The sequence below is a fragment of the Onychomys torridus genome, chromosome 15, assembly GCF_903995425.1.
Source record: "Onychomys torridus chromosome 15, mOncTor1.1, whole genome shotgun sequence".
Classification (NCBI taxonomy): domain Eukaryota; kingdom Metazoa; phylum Chordata; class Mammalia; order Rodentia; family Cricetidae; genus Onychomys; species Onychomys torridus.
Genome location: NC_050457.1, coordinates 11780357 through 11793026, shown reverse-complemented (window position 1 = coordinate 11793026; position 12670 = coordinate 11780357). Strand labels below are relative to the sequence as shown.

Sequence of the window (12670 nt, the reverse complement as noted above, 5' to 3'; positions counted from 1 at the left end):
AGAAATACGTGTGTGTGTGTGTGTGTGTGTGTGTGTGTGTGTGTGTGTGTGTGTGTAATGAAAGAATAGAAACTGTAGACTTGAGAATGAAGAGTTTATGAGAGTGATGTAAAGGAGGGAAGTTGGGAGATGCTAGATGGAAAGAGGAAAATTTTGTACTTTTATTTCAATTAAAAACATCTTCAGGCCATTTCGTGGACGCCAGGGAACAGGGAGCATCTGTGGGAGCAGATCCCGAAGGGCGCAGGTGGGCCTGTCGGAGTGTTGGGATTTGAGCTTCAGCTTTTTGAACCCAGGATCTCGAAATGCATCGTGATTCCTGTCCATTAGATTGTGAGGTGTATGTAGGTAATCTTGGAAACAGTAGGAACAAGACTGAATTAGGACGGGCTCTTGGCTATTATGGACCACTCCGAAGTGTGTGGGTTGCTCGAAACCCTCCTGGCTTTGCGTTCATTGAATTTGAGGATCCCCGAGATGCCGCTGATGCTGTCCGAGAGCTAGATGGAAGAACACTACATGGCTGCCGTGTAAGAGTGGAACTTTCCAATGGTGAAAAAAGAAGTCGGAACCGTGGCCCACCTCCCTCTTGGGGTCGTCGCCCTCGAGATGATTACCGTAGGAAGAGTCCTCCACCTCTGTGAAGATCTCCAAGAAGGAGAAGCTTCTCTCGAAGCCGGAACAGGTCACGTTCTAGAGATAAGAGAAGAGAAAGGTCTCTGTCTCGCAAGAGAAATCACTCTCCGTCTCAATCCTTCTCTAGGTCTCGTAGCCGATCTAGAGAAAGGAAATAGAAGACCAGTTTGCAAAAGAAGTGATGTACAGGAAAGAACTTCATTTGACAGGAGTATGTACAGGAAATTCAAGTTTGGTTTGGAACTTCATAAGCTTGGTGCATTTTTAAGGTGATTTAGCTGTTCAAATTTGTTTTGTCTCTTGGAACAGTGACACACATAACGATGTAATCCTCTGTGATTCCAAATGGATCATAGGAGGCATATAATATCAAGAATTGTTACTTTACAATGTTCCCTTAAGCAAGACTGAATTTACTTTGAACTTTAGTTTTTCATAGACTGAAATAAACCTAGATCCTGCCCAGTTTAAGTGTGATGTGCTATTGATATAGAAAGAGCTGGCAGAAATGGAAAAAGCTGTAGTTTCTCTAGTACCTGGGATACGCGTGGAGTTGTGGGGGAATGATAAGCAGTCTTTAAAAGCTGTTGTGAACACAAGCCAACAGGTAAAGGGTGGGAACCGAACTCCGAAGGCATGCAAAGAGGTTCCTCACCGATTGCTATAGATGGACAAAAAGCTGTTTGTAACATTATATTTGAAATGAAAGGCTTTAAATTAGCAGTGTCCTATCAGTTTAAGGGTACATTGTAGAGCTGAACCTTTGAGTTACTGTGCAAGATATCTTTTTCATGCTATCATTTGTAATATGTTTGTGAGAATCCTTGGGATTAAAATTTTGGTTACAAATTGTTGTTTAACTTGAAAGCCTGTTTTTCCTTGCACACTCAGATCTGTGAGCTTGGTATCAAGTCCAAGTATAACATTCCTATTGGAAGCCATACTTATATTTTCTTGTAATGTGCTTTTGGATTAATAAAATACTAGCATAATTGTGTAGTGGTCAGTTGAACCACTGTTAACATTGTTCTTATCCCTGGGAAAGCAGTTTCGTTACCCAGTTCTCTTTTTGGAAGAAACTGAACTGAGAGGCACTGGATTAGTGAATAATTTTTTATCCCTTTGGTTGCCACCTAACTAAGAGTTAGACATTCTTTAGGAGTTGAAGCCAGTTCAGGATCATGACACTGACTGACATTTTAAAATAGCACCAGTGTGGTGTGTTGTAACTCTTTTAAGTTGCCCATAAAAAGTGGCTTTGATCTTCAGGATGAAAACATTCAACAAAGTTTAAAAAGTGGATTTCATTTCATTACTTGAGGTCTTGCATGGGATTCCAAACTGATCCATCATGATGTACAATCCACCATATGGTAAATGTAACGATGCACAGTTGGATATGGAGGCATGCATACCCTTTCTCTTAGAAATCTAGAGCAGTTGTGCTTTCAGATTTTTTTTTTTGTGCAATTAGATTAAATCATAATGCAACAGTTTTGTGCTTTATGTTTTCTTAAATGTGCTTTTTTGAGATAGTTTTTGGATTTACTGTACTTTGTATTTATCTCTAAGTCCTCCCTCCAAGAAAAAAACAAAACAAAACAAAAACAACCTGTTAGTTTTCAACAATAAATCTCAGTAAGAAATGAGAGAATTGTGTCCAGATAGTTCCAATGTGAGCCTTTGAAAGAAGTGTCCATGTTCAGAGAAGATACTTTTAAATTTAGACTTCTGTTAACAAGTTAGGAAATTGGACCCTTTGTTCTTCATGGTAGAATTGAATGTTTACTCCTCATTGGCATTAGCCTAATGGCATGGATCATTAATTAGATCACTGAACTGGAAGCCCTGGCACAAGTTTGGTTTATAGGAAATACAGAATGTGGAGATTTAAAACTGAACTGACATTTACACTATGGGTATTTGGAAATGCTCTTGTAATTTCTGTAATAGTAGGTCACATTAGCCAATCTTGATCACTTTGTGAGTGTAATACTAAGTTATGATGGCTATAGGTATTCATTAGAGGTCATGTACTTAGTGAGAATTGGGGTTTCTCACTTCCTTATGGGTTACCTCCCATGTACATACTTAAGTGTGATATAGGTGACCTTGGTGTACCATGTAGGTACCAGGTTTTCTAGAGTGACCTAGCACTGTTAATGGAAGAGTTATAGGAAAAAAACACCAGAGTTCTCCACCAATCCCAGGTTTAGTGCCTTGTCTAAAGGCTTTTCTTTGCAGAATCCCTGGTGGGATTTAGTTACTGGATAATCTATTCCAGTTGTCTATTTTTATACTGCCAGACTGTTGCCTTCTGGTTTTTCTTTGGGGAAGGGGCATAAAAGATTTTTATGATTAAAGACACTGACAAAACAACAACAACAACAACAACAACAACAAAAACCTTCAAAAATTTCCTTTTGATTTGCTAATGTTTGTATTAAAAAACATGTTAATTCTTCAAATATGTTGGAGCTGTCTATTAGTATTCAAGATTCTTTTTATTATCTACGGACTAAAAAATGTCTCCAATTTTCTCTAAGATCTTACTCAAATGAAAAATTTAGTAGCAGACAGTCAGGAGTTATGTTGGACTGGCACATCTAATTTTAGTCTAGTTAATTACATTATTTTTATATAATGATGCTGAAAGTTTTGTTTTGAGTTATGAGGAAGAATTCTTCTGTTTAAAATTTAGGTTACTCTGAAATGACATAAGTAGGTTTCTATTATTGTTGGTGGTGGTGTTTTATTTTTATCTTGATTGATTATCTAAAAGTTATTTCTTTATCTTTGTATAAAGCCCTTGTTTCTAATTGGGCATTAATTAATCCTTTTTATCCTTTAAACTTTTTCCATTTTATTGAAAAACTGACTCTGGAAGGAATCACTATAAAACTTTTGATCATCAGTTCTACATTTTACTGAAGTAGGAATTATTTTTTGTTGCTGTTCATTTTAGTTTTCTCAGATAAAAATATGTTGTTTTACATGGATTTTTTTTAAAAAAATCATAGTTCACTAATCAGTTTTCCTATATTTTGTCAACACCATGTCTAATTTTTCATTTCTATAAATTGCAATAATTGTACAGTTGTTATACAATTTTTAAATGTGATGTTTTCATAATCACTTGTGCTATCTAGACTAAAAACTTCTCCTAATGCATTCTAGACTATGTGAAATGTATAAATCATTGTGATGATAATTATATGAATTAAATATATCAACAGTCAAAATTTGGGAGCCTATAAATATTTTCTTTAATGTTTTTTGAAACATTTATAGGTAATATATTCACTTATCATGGAACTAATATTATATTTCATACTTTATTATTAATAATAATATTAAGTTTCCTATTGTTTTCCTCAATATAAGTAATTCAGCTAAGACCAAATTTACATATTGTATCTTAAAACCTCACTAATTAATATAATTCTCTTAGAAATCCTCATAGTTTATTAGATTTTATTCATAAGTGATTATGTCAATAGAAATTAAATTTACTTTTCTTCTCTGAAGTTTTGTATATTTTCTTGGTTGTTTTTACTTTCAAGAAATTCCCATATACTGCTTAATAGATATAGATAAATTATACAATTTTGCATTTCTTTTACCCTTTGATCTAATTGACTATTACATCTGTTTATGCTTTTTATAAATGATATGTATATATATATATATATAATACATATATACAATATAGATAGATAGAAATGAAGTAATATTACTTTCTTAAATCATCAAAGATTTTAATTAAGATCATATGTTGAGTTTTGTTAAATAATTTTAATATGTTTACAGAAATTACTTATTAGCATCTCTAATTACTTTTGGTTTAACAATGTAATTCTTGTGAGTTACTATGAGCATTATGGAAGGAAAAACTCCATCAACCACAATGAATTTTGTATTACAGATAATGTGATTCAATAATATTCTTTAGCATTATATTTCATATAATGCACTTGTCAATAGCTATTATTCTTTGATACATTTTTGTCTGAATTTTGAGAAAGGATAATGCTTATCAAGTCAGATGAAAGATCTTCCTTTCTGTTTTCCTTTAAACATCCTATAAGAGTTTATATAGGATGAATACTTCTTTCCTAAATATTTTGTTGCATTTTCTAGTAAAGTAATGCTTTGCTAGAAATGACTTTAACCTCAATGTCAATTATTACAATAGTCATAATTTTTCATTTATTTTTAAATAGGGTAATAACTTGTAGTATAAAAATCACATGTTTATATATTTTAATCTAAGTATGTTTAATTTGATAGCAAAGTATTATTCATATTATAACATTATAATATTTCAAGTATCTATTAATTCTGAGACAGTTTTAAATCTCTAAAATTGATATTGGTTCATTTACTTAGTGGTCTCATAAAAAATTGGTTTGTCTAGCACAGACTTTATCTTTTGTTTTTAATTTAAATTGACAATTAAAGAAATATGTACAAGTTTTAGATGTCAGGCACATAGTCTTGCAGCAATTTTTACATTAACACACTAGAATAATCATTTTGAAGCAAATCATCTAATGATGACCCTTAATGATATATTCAAAATAAAAACATGACCAAACACATCCAAACCTAGCAAATGGCAAACAATAACAAAGTTTAATGTCAAAATCAGTGGAATAGAGACTTAAAGATAGGTCAAGATAGAGATGAGATAGAGAAACAGAGAAAGAGAGAGATGTGGGATTTAAAGTAATATGACTAAAGATGAATAAATTATTAAAAGACTATCCAATAAAATACAGAAAGTGATTATTGAATAATTTTTGGCATTTTAATATTGCATATTGGCATACTTCCATAGTCCTAACATTCTGAAGACTAATGCAGGTATATCTTTGTGGGCTTTAGGTAAGCCTGCTCTACAAAGCTTTCTCCTAGCAGCTACAAAGACTGTATAGTGAGACATTGTCTAAAAAAATTCCATACTTTATAAAGACAGAGTAAAAAGAATAAATTTCTTCTGTTTTTTGACCAACAAAATGAAATATAGAAAGCATTAATGCTGCGGGATATCTTTCTGTATGTTGTGAATATGTGTTGCTCTAATTGGTTGATAAATAAAGCTACATTGTCCTATGGCAGGGCAAGATAAGGTTAGGTAGTACATTCAAACTGAAGACAGGAGGAAAAAAGATGGAGTTGGCAAGACATCAGTCCACCACCCAAGGAGAAACAAAATGCAAGCAGACCAGTAACACCATGGCCATGTGGCAACATGTAGATTAACAGGAATGGGTTGAGTTAAGTTATAAGAGCTAGCTATCAAGAAGCCTGAACCATAGAATGTATAATTTGCTGTTAATATTAAGCCTCTGAGTCATTATCTTATAAACATCTGCAGGAATGCAGGGCTAAGTGAGACTGTAGAAACTTCTGACTATATTTGGCACCCAACGTTGGGCATTGATCAACATAGACCTAAGAAAGCTTAAAGATTCTGAACACACAGAAATGGCACCACACTGGACCTCCTAGTCTCATAGTCTCAAGTCAGCAGCAGTGCATAGACTCATCTCCCCACAGCTACTTGTGAGATAGGGTTGGCTGGCAGCTTACACGAGCTAAGTTGCATGACAGATTCCCACTGAGGTACACATAAGTATCTCCAAGCCATGCAGCACACTGCATGATAGATCTAGCTTTTGCTACTACAGATAAAAAAGGTTTCTGGACTACACATTGCTAGATGGAGGCATAGATCCACTGCTTCCCAGAGTTGGCAGTGAGCATGGCTCCCAGAGATGGTAGTAAATATACCTCCACAATGCTGGAAAACCAAAAGGGGCAGATTCAACAGCCAAAGCTGCTGCATTGGTCCTAGCAATGCAGCTTAGCAGTTTACAATCTCTCTTCGTCAAAGAAAGATTATATATACACAATAAGATAGATTCAGATGGAATAAACCTCTAAACAGTTTACAATATGTATAAAAAGATATGTAGACTTGAGAGACAGAAGACAGGGATATAAATAGCCATAAAAGTAAATAATATATAAAAATATAATAAGCCAAATGAAGATGAAAATTACAGAAAGTCTAGATTATGTTGTCTTTGGGATTTTTAACTGGAAAGAGACATTTGACTGTAAAGGCTACTAAGTTAAACCAACATGTATAATTTAAAGTTATCTTGACTTCAAAATTCATGTCTAAGGATATGTTGCTTAGAAAAGAGGTTCTGCTTGTGTTTCCACAGTAGATGAGAACCTAAGAATTGCTTCCAGGTTAATATGGTTTGATCAACCAAGATCCCCTGAAAGGTTGATACAGCCTCACAGACTACTACAGCCAAGGTGTAACTATAATTCTTAATTTTCCCAGGATTCCCATAAGATTGCCAGCACTCCCAAACAGCAGGAGGTAATACGAAAAGCTACACCCAAATTCAGAAAATATTGTTTATTAATGTTTATGTTTATTTAAAGGAGGTTGATTATAAATGCAATCTCTCTCTAGAGAAAAAATGGGGATATAGATATAATAGGATAAAAGAATAGATTATTGAATCTACTTTTAATAAGCAACAACTCATTTGAAATATTTTACATTGCTACATATTTTAGTTTTTGATATAAATTTAAGTTTAATTTTGTTATACTCTATGTATATTTCTTAAGGTACTATGTTTATAAAATCCTTTTAAAGTTGTAAAGTATAATTAAGAAATGCAGATTAATAGTCATCTGTGATAATCAAACAATCATGTTAGTTAAGTTTTCTAGGTATACATAGAATATTTCAAATTGGTTTTTGTTTTTTGTTTGTTTGTTTTCTGAGACAGGATTTCTCTGTGTAGTTTTGGCTCCTGTCCTAGATCTAACTCTGTAGACCAGGCTGGCCTCAAACTCACAGAAATCTGTCTGGCTCTGCTTCATGAGTGCTGGGAATAAAGGCATGCACCACCACTGCCCAGATAAGATTTCTATGTTCCTGCATTACCAAAAGTATTCCAGAGAGTAAAATGCCTATGGAATTTTACCAAAAGTAGGAGAAAATAAGCAAGAACACAAACACAGATAGCTATAGCATTCCTAAGCAGAAACAATACCCCTTCACCAAAAAACAGATATTAGAAACCAAGAAATATACCTATAGCTATGGCTAACTAGTATGCATCCAATGTATAGAAGATGTAAAGAACACCATAATTTATACACAGAAAGGAATATAAAAGAACCACATTTCAGTCATCACACAACCTTATAAACTGAACACAGTTCCCAAAGGGTGAAATAAAATTTAACCAATAAATGACCCTTTCCTAATGTGTCTGACATTCTTTGACATTAAGAAAATGAAAATTAAGCTTCAATTACACTTCAGTCAGAAAGGTTATCTTCAAGTAAACAAATAGCAATGAATACTAGGGAGAAAGTGAGCAAAGAAGCAATCTTTTTCATGGTTGGTCTGAATATAATGTAAGGAAGACACTGTAGAAAGCAGTATAGTAATTTCTCAAATATTTCAAGCTGGAAGCCTCAAATGAACTAGATATATCACTCCTGACATATAACCAAAGAACTCTGAACCCTATTCTGGGAGTATTCGTGTTTAAACTGATCTATTCACAGTAGCAGTGAAATACAATGAACCTAAAAAGTGTCAACAACAAATAGAAAACCAAGTGTTGTAGCTGTACAAAGACAACTTTATATACCTATAAAGGAATATTAAATTTGAACAAAATTTAGTGGGGAGCAGGGCTTGGTATTGTAAGTCTTTAATTCTAGGACACCAGAAGTAGAGGTAGGTGAATTTTTTGTGAGCTGAAAGCTAGTTTTTTATACATAGCAATTTTCAGGCCAGTCGGGGCTGAATAGTGAGACCCTCACTCTCTCTTTTATATATGAAAAAGAGTTGATGGGTACAAGAGGTGAGCATGTAAGTGGCTGAGAAGACAGCATAGGGGGATCTAACACAAATAATTTACACATAAAAATGAAGTACATTGTTTTCTATGGTAGGTAAAGTGAGAAAGTAAAGTCAGAAAAAGTTATAATAGAAAAAACATTTTCTAACTAGTTGGTCAATTAGATATTCCTATACTAAAACACAAGTGACTAAATTGAGACATTTCTTTTCTAGTAGAGTTCCCTTATTTGTATGCCCTATCTTCCAATTTCTGCTTAAGTATTTCTCACAAAATTTAATATTCTTTGTTTAAATATTTATGCAGTAAAAAATGTTTCTAATATTCCTTTAACTTCATCTTTGTTTCATAAGTCATTTAGAAGTGATCTATTTTAGCTAGAAATTTCTGAGACATCTTTCTCTCAGACAATTCTAATATAATTACACAGTATTATAAAATATATTTTTTTATGATCTAAATCCTTTTGAACATATTAATACTAGTTTCATGCCAAAGTAAGGTTAAGAAAATTTCTTTAAAGGGTTAGATGGTGAATATTCTATGCTTCCAGAACACATACAATTTCTCTTACATATACTTAGAGCTGAAAAAGCTGATAAGAGTATTAGAATTATCAGAAGTTTGTGAGTAGATATAAGCTATTGTTTGTATCAACTAGTTTATAATGTGGTTATTTTGATTCATTTTTATGTCTTTAAAATTAACAGGTATTCAGGTATTGCTGATTATTCTAGCTTACATATGTGAATTAATACAATTATGTGGCAATGTTTAAATTTGCATCTGTTTATTATTTTTTCTGTCTACATTTTTAGTTAGTAATTGTAAACACAGAAATAAAAAAAACTCTGGTATTGCTTCAGTTGGTGTATTTTCCTTGAAAATTTAAAACTTGACACTTAATTCTTGAAAGTTTGTCATTTGACATGTAATTGTTTAGCTTCTTTGGTCCTCTAATGAACTGATTCTTTTAGCTTTGTAAAATATGCCACATTATCTGTGACATTATGATCTTTGTTGCAATATATTGTGAGCAGTATTAAAAGTCACTCTAAATTTGAAGAGAAGAGCCAAAAAGAAAAAAAAAAATCTGGAGAAATTGTTCAGTGGTTAAATCTCTTACTCTGCAAGCAATAAAAGTTGGACCAGTATCCTTTGAGTGCATAAGATTAATCCTCCATGTGGGCAGGGCCCCCAAAGGGCAAAAACAACCAACAAGAGGTTTTCCAACTCCTGGATTCACAGAACCGACACTATAAGAATGGCCACAGTACTGAAAGTAATCTGCAAATTTAGCATAGTCATTATCAAAATCCCTGTGGACTTCTTCAAACTAGGAAAATCAATACTCAACGTTACATGGAATAAAGGTCACAGATATCAAAGCAATTCTGGAGAAACAATAAAGCCAGACTAACATAATACTTTACCTTGAGTTATACTATCCCAGTTATAATGATAGAGACACTGAAACAGAATATATATATAGTATCATGATAGAGGGTGCAGAGAAAAATTCCACATCACCACACACACCTAATTTTTAACATAGGGTCAAAAACATGCATGGGGAAAAGAACAGCCTATCCAATAAATAGAGAAGGCAAAGTAGATATCTACTTTCAGAAGAGTGAGATGAAAAGTGAGAGAGATAGCATTGAAGGAGAGGGAGAAAGAACGAGATAGATGAGAGTGAGAGAGAGAGAGAGAGAGAGAGAGAGAGAGAGAGAGAGAGAGAGAGAGAGAGAGAGAATTTCTGGTATGGCACAACTATGTACAAACAGAACTATGCAGAAATAATCTTGAGTTGTGGTATACTAAAAAAGGCAGTAAAACTGAAAAAAAATATTGAAACACTGGTTTAAAATTTCTTTAGGCTATTGTGTCCAAACATGGTGATAATTCAATATGTTAGAGACAGCTATTCTGCTTGATGAGACAATGGAAGCACTCATAATGTCCTTGATAGACACATTAGAAGATAATGCTGAGTGAAATTAAAATTATCTAAGCAGGCAGAAGATTATGATAAGGATATACACTGGTGAATATTCTCTACATAAAGCTGAAAAACAACTATTTTGTTTATGCTTCTAATATTCATTGTGTTGAGACCAAACAAGAAAATAAATTCCTTCTAGTGTGATGTGTGTGAATGTTTTTTTTTTTTTTTTTTTTTTTTGTGTGTGTGTGTGTGTGTGTGTGTGTGTGTGTGTGTAGATGTCAGTATGTATATTGCAGAGGTCAAAATTGGGTTTCGTATTCCATCACTCCTACCTTATTTATTGAGACACAGTCTCTCACTAAACCTGGAGTGCAGATAGTCTTGCTGGCTACCAAGCTCCAGTGATCTTCTTGTGTCTTATCTCCCTATAACTAGAAAGAATTACAAGGACACATTGCCACACCCATCTGTTTATGTGAGTATTGGTGGACAAATTCAAATGCTTGTTGTGCATTAATCACTTTACTAATTGACCTATGTATTATCCCCAAACAATTAAATATTATACAATATACTTCATTCTCAATTAAATAGAAGCACAAATAACAAGGGGGATCTTATGAAATTTATGGAACCAAACAACAGAACAGAAAAAAATTACAAAAAAAAAAAATAGGATAGAACAGAATACTAAACAATGGCAAGATTTTCTTGCTCTGCCCAATCTATTTCCAGACATTAGATTTTGCTAAAAGTAGCTACTATTTCTTTATTTCATACCCTGAAATTAGTTGTAAAACTTTTTTAAAACTTTTATATATGTTTTATAAACAACGAACTTTTCTATATCCATTTTCTTTCACTTGTTACCATTCCATTATAGGATAGGTTGTCCATTTTTATTTGTTGAATGGTAATAAAAAGAATGGACATGCCACTACTCATTCCTTGACATGTTAATGAATTTGCATAGTTTATAAAGTTTGGTGATACAATCAATGTCAGCATACATTTTCTAATGCCTACATTTTGTTAAACATGCTTTGGTTAATTATATACATAATTTTAATTGAGTAGTCATAATATATGAAACTTTTAGATTTAGGAATGTTGGGAAATATTTTTGAAAGTGGCTACATTTATTTAATTTCCTTAAAACCTTGCATCAGTGATTTTCTGATTAACTATTCTAGTTAACACATTTCAAGTTAACAGAATGCTGTGAATATTATCCCACCATGCACCATGCTTTAATTTTACTTCTCACATGAATGTGATACACATACAAAGTGTTGTGTGATGTTTTTCATGGAGAGACAAACTAATATTTACACCCCACACACACACACACACCAGATAGGGCATCAATGATACACCAAAGAAACAATGCCACTCAAGTATAGCTTTCTCAACAAAAAAAGTTTAATCAAGATAACTTCCTGGAGCACAGATAACTTATTAGGAACTCTACCATGAAATAAAAAATAGATCACAACTGCTGTCTTTTGAACTCCTCTACCCATAATGCTATTCATCTATAAAACCTTTGAGAAATAGAGTCTCATGAAATTGTTTCTCTCTAGAAACTGTGAACTCTCTATAAACCCTTGGGAGGGAGGAGGACTTCTGATCACCTACCTTCCAGAAAGTTGCAACTATAAAATTCCTTCAGAAAGGGGAGACAGACCTTATGAGTTTTCCTTCCCTCTGTTGTATAGCATAGAATATGTTCCTCCAAAATAAAAACCTTTCACCTTAGAGGGAAGTTAATGCATAAGATGTTAAGCAGAATGTGAAACCATGGACTTAAGATAGGTCATTGAAGATCTACTGTACCCATCATTACAAGAAAGTCACAATTTATTTTAGTCCTCATTACCTAAGGGATAATAAAGAAAAATATAAGTAAAGTCCAATATTGCAAGAAAAGATTCCATTGCACTGATCAATTGTTTCTTCAAATTCTTAGTGCATAATGAAGTGGTGTTAACTTCATCAGCTAGCATTCCAAAATATCCTGTCATTCATCAGGAACCATTCTGCCTCCAGACCATGGAGTGCTACTAAAGGACAGCTAAACACCTCTCCAGTTCTAAAGCCTTTTTGAAATCCTGGTTTGAATTTGTTTCTCTTGTTTGATGAGGACCAAAAGGGTATTGCCATATTCTCTCCAGCT

At 33.3% G+C, this 12670-nt stretch overlaps 1 pseudogene; it reads left to right on the top strand.

Moving 5' to 3' along the window:
• Positions 1-305: 305 nt before the first annotated feature.
• Positions 306-794, top strand: LOC118596443 (annotated as a pseudogene).
• Positions 795-12670: the final 11876 nt, after the last annotated feature.